The sequence below is a fragment of the Odocoileus virginianus genome, chromosome 4 (genome assembly GCF_023699985.2).
Source record: "Odocoileus virginianus isolate 20LAN1187 ecotype Illinois chromosome 4, Ovbor_1.2, whole genome shotgun sequence".
Taxonomy (NCBI): domain Eukaryota; kingdom Metazoa; phylum Chordata; class Mammalia; order Artiodactyla; family Cervidae; genus Odocoileus; species Odocoileus virginianus.
In genome coordinates, this window is record NC_069677.1 from 2375422 (window position 1) to 2395842 (window position 20421).

The following is a 20421-nucleotide window of genomic DNA, read 5'->3' on the forward strand; positions in this document are numbered from 1 at the left end:
CTCTTGAGACCTCAGAGTGATTTATAATTCTACTAATACTTTTACTGTGATAGTAATACATGATATTTATGAGCTATCTTTATTCTGTGGAACTCTAAATACTTAATATATATCATTTGACTTCTTTGCATAATATCTGTAAGATAGAGAAAAGTGTCCCCTACAGATAAGGAAAATGATCTTAAGAAAAAATTGTTTTGACAATGCCTGAATCAAGTCTCCAGATAGTCAGCCCCATGGTCCTTCCTCTCAGTTATACTGGCTGCCTTCTTAGTGGTAACTGCAGAGATTATGTGGATGGTATTATGTCATAAATCAGAGTCTTGTATAGCATGATAGAGTCGGTTTTTATTTTACAAAAAGAGAGCTTTTCATGTAAACTGTTTCTCTATCTACTAAAAGGACTTGTAAATAAAATTATGCTGACAAGCTTTCTAGGTGAGATGAATCTGAGCAACCAATCTAGTTGGTCCCTCCCACTTTCCAGTTCTATAAGAAGATAAGACAAGTGTAGCACTGAATGTGTAACCCAGGCTCACAGCTATTCCTGGAAGCCCTAATCCATAGAAGAAAACAGAACACAGTAACAACAATGGCAACGATAACAATGGTAGACATACATTGGTTATTGATTATTTGATAAAGTTCTACAGCATTCAAATAAAGTAAACAAAGAATAGTTCAGTAAAATTGTAGTGAAGATTACACAAATTTCATATGGTTAAGTTGGTACAATTGCAAATATATAAACAACTTCATAAAAAATCTAAATCTAATACTCAATAACTATTATTTTCCTATATCGCTGAAGACATTTTATCATAAGACGTTTACAACCCTGAGAATCTGATACTAACCAGAAGAATGACTTCATTTGGTATTCCATTTCTCATGACCTCCTGAAAGAATGTCAGTTCAGCATGGCCTCCTTCCTTTTCCAGTTTATTCAAAAAATGGTGTTTTCAAATTGCCATTTGGGATACATGAAGCAGTGCATTTGGAGTCAATGTGCGGCAACCTGAAGTGTAACACTCTTTATTGTTCTTGAGAAACGTGTGCCTAATTCCCTGGAAATTTACTGTTTCAAAGAGTCACAAGGCTCCTGATTGCTTCTCATCAGTCTTGAAGAGATTAGATAAGCTTCCTCCTTCTTACAAAGGCATTTCCTTCTTTCAAAATTTCTTTGAGAGCAAAACACTGAACCAGAATTGGATTTTTAGCAAAATATTACAATATTGTAGGAAACATAATTTTCTCCTGAGGAGACCCAGCAATTCAAAACATATACTCATGTACTTACTCATTTAAGGCTACTGGCCACATATTGGAAAGAGCAAGGATGAGGTAAAAAAACAAAGTCCTTTCTGTGAAGCAGGAAGGATGTTTTTCACTGAGTTATTTTAGAAAATTTGAATGGACTGCTAAGGGCTTTCACATAAAAAGACGTGAAAGTCAAACTCAAGAAACGGGGAAAAAAACAACTACAGATCTATAACAGCCACTGCTTTTAACTATCATAAACTTGTTACGCACACTGGTGCTATTCTATAGTGACAGGTTTAGAATAATTATTCAAGTGTATCAACAATAGAAATGACCTCCTTAGGAATTGAGGTATATACACCTGGTGTGGCAAAAGTTGACATGGAAGGAATCAGGATCATGTTTGCAGTAGGATGTGACATCAACAAATGTTTCAACATCTCCCTCTTCCTCTTCATCCATATTCTCTTTTCTCCTCTCTCTCCCTTACTCTTTCCCTTCCTCTCGCGCTCTCTCTCTCTCTCCTACTTTCAACAAGGAATTAGCTTCTAACATAGTCCTCAGTGGTCATTACAAAATAATAGTAACAATTGATAACTATGTTTGGGTTTTCTTCTTCGCTTCTACTTTGCTTTTTTTTTAGTAGCAGTAAGCTGTGCACTTTCATTGACCTAGATCTCTGATCAGGCTTATAAAACTTCAATTAAGCTAGACATCAGAAGGAAAATGTACACCTCACTTTTTTCTCATTAGTCTAATCAACACAATATTTTATTTCTTTCTCTTTTCAAAGAGGTTGTCAAGGACAATCAAAGTTAGTAGTACCTTTCCTTTGATATGACTGGGATCTTGGACTTAGACACACTGTGAGTCAAGATGATGTTGAAATGAAAGACTTATGTCATGGATTTGACCAATCTTCCCAGCCCTGATAGCTCAGTTGGTAAAGAATCTGCCTACAATGCAAGAAACCCTGGTTTGATCCCTGGGTTGGGAAGATCTTCTGGAGAAGGGAAAGGCTACCCACTCCAGTATTCTGGTCTGGAGTATTCCATGGACTGTATAGTCCATGGGCTCACAAAGAGTCAGACATGACTGAGCAACTTTCACTTTCTCTTTTCTTTCCCAGCTCTTCATTTCTCAAAGATGGAAACATGTATAGGGGCTCTGTATTTATTTCCAGGCAAGATAACATAACTTAATTATAAAAGCATCATCTCAACATAGTCTTTTTTCTTGGGAAATCTATGAGACCATGTTTTAAGTTCTACTTTGCCATATAAGGAGTTGAGGTATGTGGACCATAGAAGACTAGCATCCAGGAGAAGAGAAGACTTGGCGTGTGGGTATAATAATGGAAAGAATACTTGGGTCAGATAAATCTATGTTTGAACACTGGCTTCGGCTTTTACAATAACATGGGGAATTGAAGATGGTGCTATTTAATCTCACTGATCCTGTTTCCTAAAAATGTAAACTAAAGGTTATAGCATCTATTTTGAGACATTGGAAGAGTTAAATGTAAAGAGCTTTGTGCAGAGAGGGCACCTTACCTAAAGAAAAAGGTAACTTTTTTCAAAAAACTTCCTAGTATTTTTTAGACATTTGGACTATTAGAGAACTAGTGACCTCTATGACCACATGACCTAAAGTGATAACAAAATGCACCAGATAAAAACACCCAGCAGGAGACAGCACAGGGTTTGAATCAGTTAGGTCTGGCATCAATACAAGACTCACTTACTGTCTTTGCAATCTTGGATGTTACTTAATCTTTCTGGATCTCAGTATTCTCATTATAAAATGGAAATTATTCCGAGTTTGCTGAGTGGTTGCTGAGCGTGGTAGTGAGGATTAAAGACAACTTATATAAAGCATCTGGTACATTAAGTAAACAGATTGTGAGTAATACTTATTGTTCAGATTTTTATTAATTAAAACTTGTCTGTAGACTCATCTCCTATACTTAATATTCCTTTTTCCAACCAAGACCTTGAAAGGGTTACAATAGGGGCTTTGATCATAGATTAGCTGGTTTGGCTGTGATAATCTGGCTCTTAAGAATTAGAGTTCCAGCCCTGCCATTAAATGTTTAACTGTACAACTTGAACAGGAATTCTAGGCCTAAATTACATTCATTTCCAAAATGAGGAGACTGGAATAAATAATTTCTAAAATTCTCTATAGACACAATATTTTAAGATTCTAGTGTCTTTTGACTGAGTTACAGTGGATAAGTACTCATAGATTTAGAGCTTAACCTAGTTCTCTATGGTTTAATTTTCACATTCTCTCTACTCTATTTCTTCTTTAATTGCAAAAGGGGATAATTTCCATTACTTTGCAAACAAACCAATATCTCTCTTTTGATTTAGTGGCATTCCAGAATATTAATGCATCATACTTTAAAGACAGTTTGGCTTGTTTCTAATCCAGAAATTTAGTCATAATATAGGTAGCATTAATGAGGAAAATGAGGATTTATTTTCAAGGCTTTTTATGCCTCCAGGCCCCTGGCCATTGCACATGATAAAATTCACTAAAATTAAAAATATGATTAAGGTTTAAAAGTTAAAAATACATTATAAGAGTAAAACACTTTTTTTGGTACTCATTTCCACATTACAGAATGGGCACTTAAAAATAAACAAAAATAACAGAGTCATTAACCAGCAACAGAATTTTAATTATTAACTAGAAAGGAAATAAAATTAACTTGACCTTATCTTAGAAGGTTGTCAGAGACTATTTTGGTTATGTAGATGGGGAACATGTTGTGAACTAGTTTCAAACTCTGTTTCAAAATTCCAAGCCCTCCTCACATTCAGAAGTAAACTTTCAGTAAGGCTTCAAAACAAATACATAGATCTATCAGCTTATATTTACAAAGTACCTTTGAATTGTCTTCATCTTGCTCTATTCTTAAGCTATTCTTTAATTAACATTTATTTATCCGCATGTCTACTATGTGCTTTTCCAGTGTATTCAGAATAAAATCCAAATTCCCCACCCTGGCTACTCCTCTGACCTCACCTCCAGTTACTCTCCTCTTTTCCTCCTTTTGCTTTAGCTACTCTGGAATCTTGTTTATTTCCTTGAATTCACAGTTTGCCCTTGCCTCAGGGCTTTGTCCATGCTGTGTCTGCCTGGAACTTTTTCCCCTCTCATGCTTCCATCCCCACCCCAAAATTTTCACCTGGCTGGTTCTGTCTTTCAAAGTCTCAACTTAAACAACACTTTCTCTAAGAATTCTTTCCTGAGCACCCAGTGGAAAGTATAATAGATTTTCTCCACCCATTCTTGTCTTGCATACCTATTAGCTCTTCTCATGGACTACAATTTTTAATTTTATAATTATTTGTTTACTTATTTAATGTCTGATTTCCTTAGAAGACTATAAATTTCATGAGATCCTAAGGGATCAATTCTATATTCTCACTATTTGGCATGGTTGAATATTGAATTAATGATTCTATTGCGGTAGATTCTACAGGGTTGAGAAATATCAATTAATATGGACTCTAACCTTAAGAATATGCTTTCTAGTAAAAAAAAATAAGACATGCTCATAAATATTGTTTAAAAATATAGAAAGTAACTCATGTCTTAAAAAAAGTGTAGGTGGGCGATGCACTAGATTTTTAGGCTTTGGTAACAAATTATTCTTTGCCATTTGAGCCACCAGGAAGCCCAACTTGTTAGCTTAAAACATATACATCTCTCACAGCTTTAAACACTAGATGTCCAAAATGAAACTGTTGGCAGGGCTACTACATGTGCTGTTAGTTTGCTAGATAGGGGAGAGTATATTATTTCTGGCTAGGTCAGGGAGAGAAGGTTTCATAAAAATAAATAGCATTTAAAGTAGCCAGGAAAGATGTGTTAGATTTGCATATGGAAATACAGAATGATGAACATTTCAAATAACAGAAACAACACTAACAGATGTGGGTGAGGAAATTTGGCCTAAGAATACAGTATATTAAATCATAAAAGTAAGTAAACAATGGGGATAAAATTAGATTTTAGAGTGTTCAGGAATATTGGTTAGGAATTGTTTGGTAATTAATATAGAATATTAAAGTTTTGTCTGAAAAAAAGTGACAATATCTTAGGGCTCCTGCTTCATGAAACCCAATGGAGCAACAGTATTTAGGATGAACAGATCTCCCTTCCCTCTGCTTCTCCCAACTAAGAGATTAGAAGATGAAAACTTGACGAGGACAGAGGTACCAAGAAAAGGAGAAATATTGGCCATTTATTGGATACATAGGGGGATAGAAGAGGCAAGAATGAGATATTTTGAGTCAAGATGACCTTGACAATTGGGGTTAAAAAATATCAGGATAGTCAAAAGGAGGATTTTTTAACTAGGAAGATAATTACAATTTTGATATAGTGATTCTGAGAAAGTGGTGTGATACCTAGTTGAAGATTTAAATAAGGAAATTGGAAATATAGGGCTATAATTTGAGATTTAAGATACAAATGTGTGAGGTATCAACAGTGAAATAAACGAAGTCACACAACCCTGAAAAAGTGTCAAATCATGGGAAAAGTATGCATGCGGTGTTTGACAGACATATTCACATCCTATCTCAACTATTTGCCTTGTGTATGACCTGGGACAAACTGCTTATTTCTTCTACATTCTCATTTGTGAAAACAAGGGGGAAATAATATCCCTTAGTCAGGATTTTACCAGTTGAGTATTTCATATGTGCTTTCATATTTTTATAGTATGATTCCCAGTAAGATATTTATTTTTCAATCTGTTATCTTAAAAATTTGAAACACCCTATTTTTATACACTTTTTTCTTTGATTCTAGTTCTTAAAAGCATGCTGACTGTGAGCCTCTAAACAGATTTCATGACCTACGAATGAGTTGCAACCTATACTTCAGGAACACTGGCCCCAACCAGCATTGCATAGTCCATCTGAGTTACCAGGGAAGCCCCATTCTATAATCAGATCACACCACTACCATTCTTTCTTCAATTCCCCTCTGCTTAGACTGTTTATTAATATTATATTTTATCTTGATGGACCAGAAGAAGTGATAACCATTTACTTCCTCTACTATATCCATAAAATATTTTATCTATAAGAAAGATGTATCTGTTGTCCAACTAGATTATGAACTCCTTGATAATAGAAAATAGGCATTATTTATCTATATATTCTGGTAAAATTAATTGCTCATAAGAGGCATAAAATAAATTTCAATTCATTATTATAGAAAAAAGAGGGAAGAGGTCTGAGGAGAAACTTTGATGGGTACCTACATCTAAGGCCTTGCTCTGGCATCCTCATTCTCTAATTTTCCCTTCTTTATATGCCAAAGCTTCCATGAAATGTTTTAAGGCAGAACAATGTCTCCTTGTTTGGGACACAAAGACTTAGGCCACCAATTTTTTATCCACAGTGACTTGAGTTTCTTCATGGTGGGAGGTGGGAAGTTCTGGAAGAGACAAATACCTTTGAGAAAGAAACTACCCAGGATTTAGCTCTGGGTAAAATAATAAAAAAGTTCCTACACTGGTCTCTTTGGATTGCTAAATGACAGAATCCAATAAAGGAAACCTGAAATAAATTACTAGAGCAAGTAATTCATTTTAAATTATTGAAGTTTATTTCAACTTTTTCAGACACAAAAAACTTTTCTCTGATGGAAAGGACCCTTGGCAACAATGACATTCTGACACCATGCATGATGCACCCTCTTGGGAAGTCTGAATTCCATGTCACAATGGCTCTGTTCAGATCACCGGTATTATCTTGCCTATAAGTCCAATTAGACTATTGAAGTTTCTAATGGCCTTCTGTCTGCTTTGTAAATCATCATGCATGCGTGCTGTTGCTTCAGTCGTGTCTGACTCTGCACAAACCTATGGGCTATAGCCTACCAGGCTCCTTTGTCCAGGGGATTCTCCAGGCAAGAATACTGGAGTGGGTTGCATGCTCTCCTCCAGAGGATCTTCCCAACCCAGGGATCAAATCCATGTCTCTTATGTCTCCTGCACTGGCAGATGGTTTCTTTACCACTCATGCCACCTGGGAAGCCCCATAAATCATCATAAAGAATATTAAATCAATAAATTTAACTGCCTCTATATGACATAATTTTACCTCTATGTGACTCAATGTACAACCAGAGGCATAATATCAAAATATACCATAATGCTGTTTATATATGAATTTTGGACAGCTGGAAGAGGGCACCACAATTAAGTGGGTCTCATAAGATGAGCCTAAGACAGTTTGTTCTTCAGCAAACACAGCTCAGACTCTGAGTGCAGAAGAAAGATCAAAGACTCAGAGTCTAAAACTGGCTTTACTCTCAGTCCTAGATGTCTGAGGATGATTTGCATTGGTAGTCAGTATCATTTGGGTAACCTGCATGCCCTACCCTGGGCCTCAATTTACTTATTTCAAAATGAGATGACTGGACTTTTTATTTCTTATATACTTTCTACCTGTAATTTTTGATGATGCTTTGCCCTTAAATTCCTTTCACCTCAATCTTTCAATCTTAAAAAATACAAAATGTGTTTATAAAGTTCTTTGATGTCCCTAAACATTATTCCACATGATAACAGTACAATTCATGAAGCTTAAATTTTATCATTTTAGCTTTGCCTCAGAGGCCAAGTTTTATGAGAGTCTTCATTTGCATCACCAGAAGCTAATTTAATAAAAATGAAGGAACCCCTTTTAGAAATAAATTAAAATTGGTGTTGGGGGGCAGATAACTTTATGTTAAAAACAAAGCAAAACAAGCCAAAAAAAAAAAAAAAAAAGAAAGAAACCAGGAAGCTAAATTTAGAAGGGGTCAAATGGTTCTGAGTTCTAAGGAATGCTGTCATCTTATTTGTGCTGAGAAATTGGTTCTGGCTCTCAATGCACTGAAAGTAGAAGTTTCTAATGGCAACTTCCCAAATCTCTGGTCTCTTGACCCAATATCTTTTGTACCACTTGCCCCATTTTCTTGAAGCACAATCTACTACATAGGCACACAGGTACACAGCACCATCCATCCTAAAGTCAGATAGATTTATCTTTGGAGATGACTTCAGTATATGAGATTTAAGACACAACTAGATGGAAAACTAGTGAAGACCACTTCACAGACAAAAATGATATGGTTTGAATGGGCATTTCTCATTCTGGTCAGGAGAAAGAAGCATAAAGTAAAAAAAGACAAGGGCTAGGAAACTGATGTCTAATGTTATATGGTGAATAATAGGTTTGTCTTTGACAAATTCCTTTATAATTATTTTCTTCACTGTCAAAAACTTCATTCAACACATCTTCATAATAAATAATTTTTGAATGAATAAATCCTAAAGTTCTGACTTAAATTTCCTAATTGTACTAATAACAATAGCTATTTCTTGATTACTATTACTATGCCAAGCACTGGGGATACAAAAATGAATAAGAAATAGACCCTGATTTTAGAGAGCTTACCATCTATAGTTCCTGACTCTTGTAGTTATGACAAAAATAACAATAACCATCATTTTTCATTCATATCACCCAGGCACTGTGCTCAGTGGACAACATACATTAATATAAGCTGCCAAAGTTCCCTCCAGTTCACCAGATACCCTGACAGTGAGGTGATCTTGTTCTGTCCATGCATCATCTTTCCAAAAAAAATGGACCTAGCAAGAGTTTAGACAACAGGCAGGGATGTTTAAGTGATATCAGAACTGTCTACAGTAAACATATGAGAACTGTAGTTGATAATGAAAGAGTGAAGTAAACCAAAGTGAAAATGGAAGAAGTCATCTGAATCACCTTTAGTATACTCTGTCTAAAGGCACTGTGACACTCTGAAAATCACAATGCAATACACCCTACATTTGGCATTCCAACAATGACACAAGGGGATGAATGCTGTTTAAGTGTTTTAAGACTCTCTAGCAAAAGACCTCATAGCACATTAAATGAAAACTTACGAAGACATCATAACCTGCTGGATTTCAATACCAAAATATATATTTTGATCTAAAATTTAAAAAATTATCACATTGAATTTCCTTGTATTTCATAACCTTTGAGTGAGGCATTAAAGTGTCTTTCCTTTTCCCCCATCAACTATAAGCTTCTGTTTTCTTACCCTGGGCATCTGAATCTTTTATATACTTGGGTTCTATTCACTGCCTGTTATTCAGACATTGAAATCCCAAATGTTAATTGTTCTTCCAAGTACATTGACAAAACAGCAGCTAAATAAGGGTAGACCAGACTGTGGTAGACTCTGACATGCATTTATGGAACAATGGGGCTCTGAGAGACAGCCTTGTAGCTCACGGGAAGACATAAGATGTGCTATTTTGACTGCTTCATAGCAGAATGGGGAACACACGAACACAAGGGAATTATGCATTTTACTTAGTTTTGCCCAAAGTCCTCAAGGCAACAGAATCTTGTGATGTCATCATGAACTTTCTTTCTCTCCATTTACACTGACACAAAGGCTAAAAATTTCTAATGACATCACAAAGGAAAGACAGAGTCTATTTTGATTCCATTAGAAATCTGTTACTTTCAAAGAGACTTGTACCAAAATGTAAGAATCCTTCCTGACAGGGTGTGTGTCACTGTGCTGATGCACAGTGGGTGACACCCTCCCGAACGCAATTCAAACCAGCCAAGAGCAAGGATTCACAATTTAGGTTGGATAAAAAAGACATACTGAATATTGAGCACTATAAATTTTCTTTTTTTAAAGAAGGAAACATTTAAACATGTATTTCTTCAGGGATATTAAAATTTCTTACTCATGTCTGGTTACTATGTGACCACTATTTTTGTCCCTTTTTGAGTGGGTCACAAAAACACAGGGGAAGGTAGAGGAAGCTTTCACTCACAGGAATGCAGTGCAGCTCAATCTTTTGTTTTTAAGGTGCAGTGATTTCAGTCTCTAAATGTAACTTCAGGCAGTCTGAAAAGAAACAGGTTAAAATCTCTTTCAGTTATAATTGGTATTTCAGATTTAATTAAAAATTAAACTTTCATAATGTTTCACCATCCAAAGCAATGCATTATCAGTCAAGCGTAGCTTTTTTTTCTGTTAAGAAAAAAAAAAAAAAAACCCTCTTCCCAGAGTAGTTTTTTAATGAAAAGAAAAGGATCTAAAGAGGAAAAAAAGCAATTCTGAAAAACAAAATATGCCTCCATGTTAAGGACTTCATAATGATATGACTAGAAAGTCAGTGTTTCTAAATTTTACCTATATTGTGATTAAAAAAAAAAAACCCTAAACAATTTCAAAGCTTCAAGATTACATACAAGGTTATTTCAGAGAATAAAGAAGAAAATCTACAGTCTGAATACACATATTAAAGGGAAATTACAACTTCAAATAAAATTGGAAAATAACATTAGACCCACTACTTTCAAATGACTGAGGGGCAAATGGTGAAGCAAAGGCAAAGAAACATATTTAGCAATACAAATGCCCATTGCAAGGTATTAAGGGTTTAGTGCACTCCAGATCACATCATATTATATAGCTTTTTGTATGAAGCACTGTCGTTTGAAGCAACATGGGAAGACCATCAGGGTTTAAACTACCCTGTTTGGTTTAAATAACAATAAATGCATCTTTTAAAATATGTATTTTTAATTTTTGAATTAAGAGTCCAGGCATTAAGATAAAAGTATTTAATAACTATCTGGGCTTAAAATGTCATATTAATTTTTTTAATCCTCTATTTTTTCATACAAGATCACCTATAAATAATAGTTTAAAAAAAGACAGGATTAAGTCATCCTTATTTTTAGCTTCAAATAACTGATACAACAGGCTTAGAAAAATATAGATTTTTTAGTATAAAAAGGAGATAACACAATTATCTTTTACTTTATATCATGGCAGTCCATTTTTTATATATTTGTAGCACTAAATGTGGTATGTTTATGTCCATCTTCATATTAATGCAAGGTAATATTTTAACATCTCCACATATAAGAGCATAATCATAAATCAGCCTTGAAACTGCATCTATTTTTAGAAAATGTATCTATTTCTTACTTGTGAGTTCTACTTTCTTTTTCCCTTGGATTATATAAAAGAATATTTTGTGTATTGTGTCTGTTTGATACATACAGGTTGTAATTTCAAACTGGTTCAAATTCACTAGATCTATCCAAGAATGGATACACAAAAATAAAAAATAAAAAAAAATCACTGACTAACTAAACTTTTCCCCTGCTTCTCACATGCCTGAATTGGACTAAAAGCCACCAGTGTAAAGACAGAAATTATGGAGGCGTCACCAGGGACAACTGACTATGAGGGGGGGAGTGCACATATTTCCTTATAAGGCAACAAAACATTCTAGAAGAAGCTGACAAAAATAACTCATGCTCAGAAATAATGTCGAAATAACAATAATCCCTAATAAATGATTCAGAAATATAAGAGCTGCCTATCTCTATATAAATCTGAATCACCAATTGATACTGTTCTACTCACCGATCACATGTGGTTAGTGAAACTGATTCACTGTCTAGTTTAGATAAGAAAAGGTGATGGCAACAAGACTGCATATTTATGTATAAACTATTTAACTGACAACTTGCAGTTCAATTTAACGTCAGATTTCCTTTTCCTTAATTCACCAGATGTTGAGTGAACTGAACTCAGTTCAAAGCAATAAAGCATTTTCTATGAACAGAAAGTCCACTAAGTGATATTCTCCTCTTCGCATGTCATTCCTCTTTCTCCTCTGACCTTTCTGTTCCCTTCTCTGTCTCTGCCTGTTCATTCCTTACTTTCACTTTCCTCCTTATTTATTTTTTCCCTTTCTCTTTTTTCCTGCTTGGTGTGGGTAATGAAGCTCAAAAATAACATCTTGTATCCTGTTGAGGGAAACTTGGTCACAACTATCCTTCCAGATGACAAACTCATTCTTAAATGTCTGTTTTCCAATCCAAAGAAAACAGAACAATTGAGAAAAGAGAGACGCAACATCACTTACCACTACCACCACCACCACTTTTAATTCCCATGCTACATTCATCATAAGGAGGACTGAAGTTTATTTATGTTATCCCCTAACCTTAAATAGGACTGCAAATAAGACTAATAACAGGACCATTTTGTGGCACTCAAGCAAACGGCTGGGCAAAACAGATGGATCTTACTTTGCGCCAGGACTCAAAAAATACAGTCGCCAACTCACTGTTGGCGACTACGTATCTTGGCCCAAAGATGGACCTGGAAGTGGGACCAGTTGTCTTTGATATGAATGCGGTTCCTATTCATATCAGCCCCATGAGAAATCATTAACGCTGCTACTATGCAATGGGGTTAAGTATTGGTTAGAAACTAGAAGATTGGTCATCAAGAAAGTGAAATATTCTGAAGGCATGCCAGATTAGATTAAGGAGCAGAGAAGTTAAGACTAGGATCTTATTTTTGGCACAATTGTCTACTTTTCAACTTCTATTTTTGTCAAGTTCAGTACTATACACTGAATCCACCTTTAAAATACTAGATTTCTGGAGTATGTGTCATCAATTAGAATAGCTTGCTCTTGACATTTCAAGTTCCAAAATCTATTAAAAATTTTTCAAGTTATCCAGAACAACCTTAGTTATTATTAAAATTGACCACCAATGTCAGACTTCTTTAATCAAGATAGAATTTTGCCAGGCTTTATAGAATACAGTCAACACCCAGTGATGCACTGGTAAACAACTCAGTAATCAATGCAAATTACAAAGCCCGTAAGAATGCTTCTCTTGGCAGAGACCCTTTAGCAAAGAAAGTTGTACATTCTGCACTAGTTAAAGATTCTGAATGTCTTTCCAGAGAAGGAGCAAATGCATTATATTACAGTAACCCATCGTAAGTCACAAGGCCAAAAAACAAAGCCCCAGACAATAATAAACTTAAGAGGGGTGAAGAACTATAGATCTTAGTAATGACTAAGAAAAAAGGACTGCTTCTGACTACACTCTACTTTTTAAAATCCTCACATAGGTAGGGGTTTTATATTTCACTAGGTCACAGAACTTCAAGGAAAGAGCTACAAACCTCTCCAATTTAGGAAGTCTATGCTCATACAGGCAGTTCTCTTAATGCTCTCCCAATTCTTCAGCACCTGATCAGATTGTTTTAGCGAGCTCACTCACCTCTCTATGACCACACTTGCCTGTGGTCAGCATGAGACCAAATGATAATATTTGATTATTTCTCTTAGTCTTTGTTTCCTTTTCACTTAAAAATTTATTGTGAAAAAATTCAAACATATGCAAGAGTAGAGAGTATAGTAAAATAGAACTGCCCTCTCCCCAAAAGAAAAGAACTCCTATGTATTTATCACCCGAGGTCAGTGTTTACTTCATCTATGCTCTAACCAACTTTTTCTTCCACCAGATCATTTTAAAGACAATCCCAGATGTCATATTATTCCATCCATTAATATGTTAGTATACATTATTTAAAAATAATGGCTAAAAAAAATCACACCACCATTATACCACATCAAAAATAATAGTAATTATTTAATGTTATCAAATATTCTGTCAAATGACTGACTATCTTTTTTAACAGCTGACTAGTTTGAATTAAGATCTGAACAATATCTGCACATTACATTTGAATCACAATTCCCCTTTAACCTATAAATTTCCCATTTCTTTAAAACATTTTAACTTTTAATTTTGAAGTAATTTCACATATATGGAAAAGTTGCAAAGGTAGCTCAAAGAATTCTCATATTTCCTTCACTATGTTCTCTTAACTTTAACATTTTACATAACCAAGGTAAGAAATTAACATTGATACAATACTATTACCTAAACTACAGACTTTATTCAGATGTCACCAGCTCTTCTACTAATATATATTTTGTCTCTTTCAAGGATCTAATCCATGATACCACACTGCATTTACTTATCTTTTATCCTAAATCTCCTCTGCATGCTAAATCGCTTCAGTTGTGTCTGACTCTTTGCGACCCTATGGACTGTAGCCCATCATTCAGATTCTCCAAGCAAGAATAATTGGAGTGGGTTGCCAAAATGCTCTTCTCTAAAATCTCCTCTGATCTGTAACAATTTCTCAGTTTTTTCCTGTTCTTCAGGACCTTGATAGTTTTGATACAGTGGTCAGATATTTTGTGAAATGGCCCTCAGTTTGGATTTGTCTTATGTTTCCTCATAATTGGGCTTCCCTTGTGGCTCAGCTGGTAAAGAATTTTCCCACAATGTGGGAGAGACCCTGGGTTCAATCTCTGGGTTGGGAAGATCCCCCGGAGAAGGGAAAGGCTACCCACTCCAGTATTCTGGCCTGGAGAATTCCATGGACTACACAGTCCATGGGGTCGCAGAGTTAGATACGACTGAGCGACTTTCACTTCACTCCTCATAATTAGACTGGGGTTACAGTTTTAGAGAAGAATGCAAAAGAATGAAGTGCTCTTCTGTTAACATTATGTCACGGGGTCTCTGATATCCACATGACTTATCACTAGGGATGTTAATCTTGGTCATTTGGTTAAAGGAGTATCTGCCAGATATCGCTTTCCTTAGTTTTAATAAGCATAATTTCTTCAAGTTTACTGAAGTATGATTATGCAATAAAATTCATCCTTGTAAGTGTAAAATTTAATGATTTTAAGTAAATTTAGAGTTCCGCTATCATCACCACAATTCAGTGTTAGAACATTTTTGTCACTCCAAAAAAGATCCTTCATGTTCTTAGGCAGTCAATTCCCACTATTATTCCCAGTCCCAGACAACTAATCTGCTTTCTGTCTCCAAATATTTACATTTTCTGACCATTTCTTATAAATGCAATCACACAATATGTGGTTTCTTGCATTTGGCTTTTTTTTCTCTTATCATAATGTTTTTCAGATTGATACATGCTGTGGCATATAGTGGGACTTCCCAGGTGGCACAGTGGTGAAGAATCTGCCTGCCAATGAAGGCGGCACGGAGGTTCGATCCCTGGTTCGAGAAGATCTCCTGAAACAGGAAATGGCAACTTACTCCAGTATTCTTGCCTAGAAAATTCCATGGATAGAGGAACCTGGCAGTCTGCAGTCCATGGGCTTGCAAAGAGTCAGATAAAACTGAGTGATTGAACACACAGGTACAAAGCATATAACAATAATCTATTCCATTTTATGTATGAATAGTATGCCATTGTATGAATATATAACATTTTGTTAATCCATTCATCAGTTGATGCACATGTGGATTTCTTCCAATTTTTTACTATTATGAATAATGGTGCTATGTGCATTTGCATATATATGCCTCTCTGTGGACATGTTTTCATTTCTCAGGGAGATTCCTAGAAGTGGAATTGCTGGGTCAGAAAAATAAGTTTATTTAACTTTTAAGATATCAAGTTATTTTCTAAAGAGGCTGTACCATTTTAAATTCTGACCAGCAACCTATGAGGGTTCCAGTTTCTTTCTGTCTTCACCAGCATTTGTTACCCTGCCTGTCTTTTTACTATAGCCACAACAGTTGGTGTAAAGTAGTATCTCACTTCAGTTTTAATTTACGTTTTCTTAAAGATTAATGACATTGAACATCTTTTAATGTGCTTATTAGACATTGTTATATCTTTTTTGGTGAACTATCTATTCAAATATTTTGTCCAATTTCTTCATTGGGTTGTTTTCTTATGATTGAAGAATTCTTTATGTATTATGAAATTTAAAAATATTTTATTAGATATATATTTGTAGAGCATAAATTTTCTCCCAGTATTTTCACTTTAGTGGAGTCCTTTGAAGTGCAAGAGTTTTTAATTTTGATGAGATCCAAATTACTAAACTTTCTTCTTTTTTGTATCATGCTTTTAGGGTCATATATAAAACTCTGTGTACCATAAGGTCATGAAGATTTTCTCATTTCTTTATAGAAGTCTTATAGTTTTAGCTCTTGCATTTAGATCCATGATCTATTTTGAGTTAATCTTTTGTATGGTGGGAGGTAGAAATCTAATTTTTAAAAAAATTTTTGTATAGTCTTAGCTCCATGGATATTTATTTATATTTCACACAATAAAATTACTTACAATTACATTTACTGACATCTGTATCAGTACTGTATGTTCTTCCACATTATAGTTTTTATAAAAAAGTTTTTAAAACCTGGAAGTTTAAGTTATCTAACTTTGTTCTCCTTTTCAAAATTATTTTTATTTTTCTGAGTCCTTTGCATTTTCATATGAACTTTAGGATCAGGTTGTCAGTTTTTATAAAAATGCATTTATTCTTTTTGATTCTTTTTCTATTCCTGTGAATAGAATTGTTTTCTTAATTTCATTGCTTGTTGCTAGTACAGGCATAACTCACTTTATTGTGCTTTGCTTTATTGTACTTTGTAGATACTGCATTTCTTACAAATTGAAAGTTTGTGGTAACTGCTTCAAACAAGTCTATAGGTACCATTTTTTACAAAAGCATTTGCTGATTCCATGTCTCTGTGTCATACTTTGGTAATTCTTTCAATATTTCAGTGTTTCATTATTTTATTTATTAAGACAATTAAAAAATTTTTTTTATTTATGTATTTTTGGCTGTATTGGGTCTTCGCTGCTCAGGCTTTTCTCTCTCTCTCTTTTTTTTTTTAATTTTTATTAGTTGGAGGCTAATTACTTTACAATATTGTAGTGGTTTTTGCCATACATTGACATGAATCAGCCGTGGATTTACATGTGTTCCCCATCCCGATCCCCCTCCTGCCTCCCTCCCCATCCCATCCCTCTGGGTCTTCCCAGTGCACCAGCCCGGAGCACTGGTCTCTTTGTTATTAGTGATTTCTGATGCAAAAGACTCCAACTAGGTGAAGTCTCAGATGATAGCATTTTTAGCAGCAAAGTATTTTAAATGAAAGTGTGTACATACATAATGCTATTGCACACTTAATAGAACTACAGTATAGTATAAACAATTTTATATGAATTATTGAAATCAAAAGATTTGTGTGACTTGTTTAATTGAAGTGGTCTGGAACTGAACCCTTAATAATTCTGAAATATGCTTATATACAGAAATACAATTGACTTGTGTACAATGCTCTTGTACTCAGTGAACGTGTTATGCTCATTTTTTAGTTTGTGTGTGTGTGTGCATGCATTTCTTAATGTTTTCTACATACTTATAACATTTTGTGCAAATAAAAGTTTTACTTTTTACTTTCCAATCTGGATACTTTTGATTTCTTTATTTTCTGTTTCTTTTTTTCTTTCTTTGCTTTATTTCCTCTTTTTCTTTATTTTTCTTGTATTTCTGGACAGATATGCTAGTACAGTCTTTAACAGAAGAGGTGAGATCTGACAGCCTTGCCTTTTTCTGTTATCTTAAACCACTCAGTTTTTCATCATTAAGGATATTAATTGTAGGGTTTTTTTCTTGGATGCTTCTTATTTAGGTATACGTATTCTATTCTTAGATTGTTGAAATTTCTTTCATAAATAGATATTGGATTTTCCCATATGTTTTTGTATATCTAGTGCAATAGCTATGTGGTTCTCTCCCTTACTAACATGTTCAGTTTAGTTCAGTTTAGTCTCTTAGTCCTATCCGACTCTTTGAGGCCCCATGGACTGCAGCACACCAGGCTTCCCTGTCTTTCACCAACTCCTGGAACTTGCTCAAACTCATGTCCATCCAACCATCTCATCTTCTGTTGTCCCCTTCTTCTCTTGCCTTCAATCTTTCCAAGCATCAGGGTCTTTTCAAATGAGTCAGTTCTTTGCATCATGTGACCAAAGTATTGGCGCTTCAGCCTCAGCATCAGTCCTTCCAATGAATATTTAGGACTCATTTCCTTTTAGAATTGACTGGTTTGATCTCCTTGTTGTCCAAGGGACTCTGAAGAGTCTTCTCTAACACCACAGTTCAAAAGCATCAGTTCTTTGGTGCTCGGATTTATTTATGGTCCAACTCTCACATCCATACATGACTACTGGAAAAACCAAAGCTTTGACTGTATGGACCTTTATATTACATGAATTGATTACTGGATATTAAACCAATTACACTCCTAGGATAAATGGTCAGAGTACATAATAATACTACAAATTGCTGTATTTGCTTTGTGAATACTTTATAGAGGATTTTAGTTTCTATAATTATGAGGAATACTGCTTTACTTTCTTATGATGTGTTTGTCTGGATTTGGTCTCAGGGTAATACTACTGAAATAGAATGAATTGAAAAGTGTCCCTGCTCTCTCCATTTTTGGAAAAATTTGTGAAAAATTGGTGTTATTTCTACTTTAAATATTGGATAGGATACAGTGAAGTCATTTGCATCCAGACTTTTCTTAGTAGGATCACTTAATTAATAATTCCATCTTTTTATTGTTATAGGTTCATTTAGATTTTCTATTTCCTTTTGAATCAGTTTTGGTAATTTATGTGTTTCTAGAAGTGATACCATTTTTTCTAAGTTGCCTTATTTCTTGGAATATGTTTTTTCATAGTATTACCTTTTAATTTTTTAAATTTCTTTGGGGTTGACAATGTCTCCTCTTTTGTTTCTGATTCTGGTAATCTGTACATCCTGTCCATTTTTCTTGGTCAGTCAAGCTAAAAATCTGTCAATTTTGTTGCTCTATTCTAATAAGCAACTTTTGGTTGCACTGAGTTTCTCTATTATTTTCTTGTTATATATTTCATTGATTTATGCTCTGATATTTATTATTTCCTTCTTCTTTGAGTTTTTAATATACTTATACCATATTTATGTTTACCTAAATAATTACATTATCAGTGTTTTTTATTTCTTTGGGTATATTTTAAATACTGTTTGCTGTCATTTCTTTTTAGCCTGAAGAATTTCCTTCAGTATTTCTTATAAGGCACATCTGGTAGCAGTGAATTCTCTTTATTTATATTTTAATATCTTTATTTTACCTTCATTTTGAACAGTTTTTCTGGATATGAAATTCTTGATCATCATTTTAAAAATCTTTATTTCCTTTAACACTTTGAATATATTACCTATCTGCCTTCTGACTTTAAATGTTTTTGATGGGAAATCAACTGTTAATAATAGTGGTGTTCCCTGTATTAAATCAGTCTTTTTTTCTCTTGCTGCTTTCAAGAACTCTCTTTCTCTTTGGCTTTCTAAGTTTGATTGTGAAGTGACTATGTATAGGTTTTCATGTTTATGATGTTTCGAATTTTCTTGAGCTTCTTAAGCATGTAGATTAATATTATTCATAATATTTGGCAAGTTTTTGGCCACTGTTACTTTGAATATTCTTTTTCTTCCTTTTCTCTTCTGCCCTCATTCTCTCCCATCGCACATGCTTGATGGTTTCTCACAGATCTCTGAAGCTCTATTTATTTTTCTTCGTCATTTTTTTCTGTTCTTAAAATCTGGTAATTTCTACTGATCAACTTCAAGCTCACTGATTTTTTTTTTTCTTCTGCAATCTCAAATCTGCTTTTGAGTCCCTCTAGTACATTTTTTAATTTTAATTAATGTTCTTTTTAACTTCAGATTTTTGTTTCTTTTAAAAATAATTTATAGCTTTATATTAATATACTTTATATGACTAGTAATTGTAGTAATACTGTATTTAATTGTTTAACATGATTTCCTCACTTATTTAAGCATATTTGTAATAGCTACTTTCAAGTCTTTTTTTGCTGAATTCAACTTCTGCTCTTCCCCTAACCTAGAGATACTTTCTATTGACTGATTTTTAAACTGGGTGTGGGTTAAAATCTTGTTTTCTTACATGTCTCAAATTTTTTTTCTTGCAAATTGACATTTTATATAATACATTGTAGTAACTATGACTTCTAATTTTTCCCTCAGTGTTGTTGCTGCTATTGCTATTTATTTGCTTTTTAGTGACTTACCTATCTAGTTCTGTGGTATCTGTCTCTCTCATACTATGTAGCTACTGAAATCTCTGGTCAGGTTTTATAATTTCCATTTTCATTTCTTAACTAAGACTTGCCCCAGTATCAGCATAATTTGCAGTTTGCATCCAATGGCTGGTCAGAGTTGTATTCAAACAACTTAGGCCAATAAAATAACATACTTTGCTGATAAATATGTATATGGGTTGGAGAATTCATTCAAAGTTCAGTCAGTTTACAAGTCTTCCTTGGTTTTTATATTCCACTAGACTCCCTCTTATCTCTTCTACA

The 20421-nt window shown here is 34.3% G+C and overlaps 1 protein-coding gene across 18 annotated transcripts in view; it reads right to left on the reverse strand.

Moving 5' to 3' along the window:
• The window catches only part of ZBTB20 (zinc finger and BTB domain containing 20), a 1026540-nt gene that overhangs the window by 680027 nt on the left and 326092 nt on the right, over positions 1 to 20421 (reverse strand). For 17 of the 18 annotated variants that reach the window (XM_070465969.1, XM_070465979.1, XM_070465975.1 and 14 more), the window contains one exon: positions 10145 to 10218. The exons of the other annotated variant lie outside the window; for it this stretch is intronic. The gene's annotated coding sequence lies outside the window, so the exon portion shown is untranslated. The remainder of the gene's footprint in view (positions 1 to 10144; positions 10219 to 20421) is intronic. 18 annotated transcript variants of the gene reach the window in all.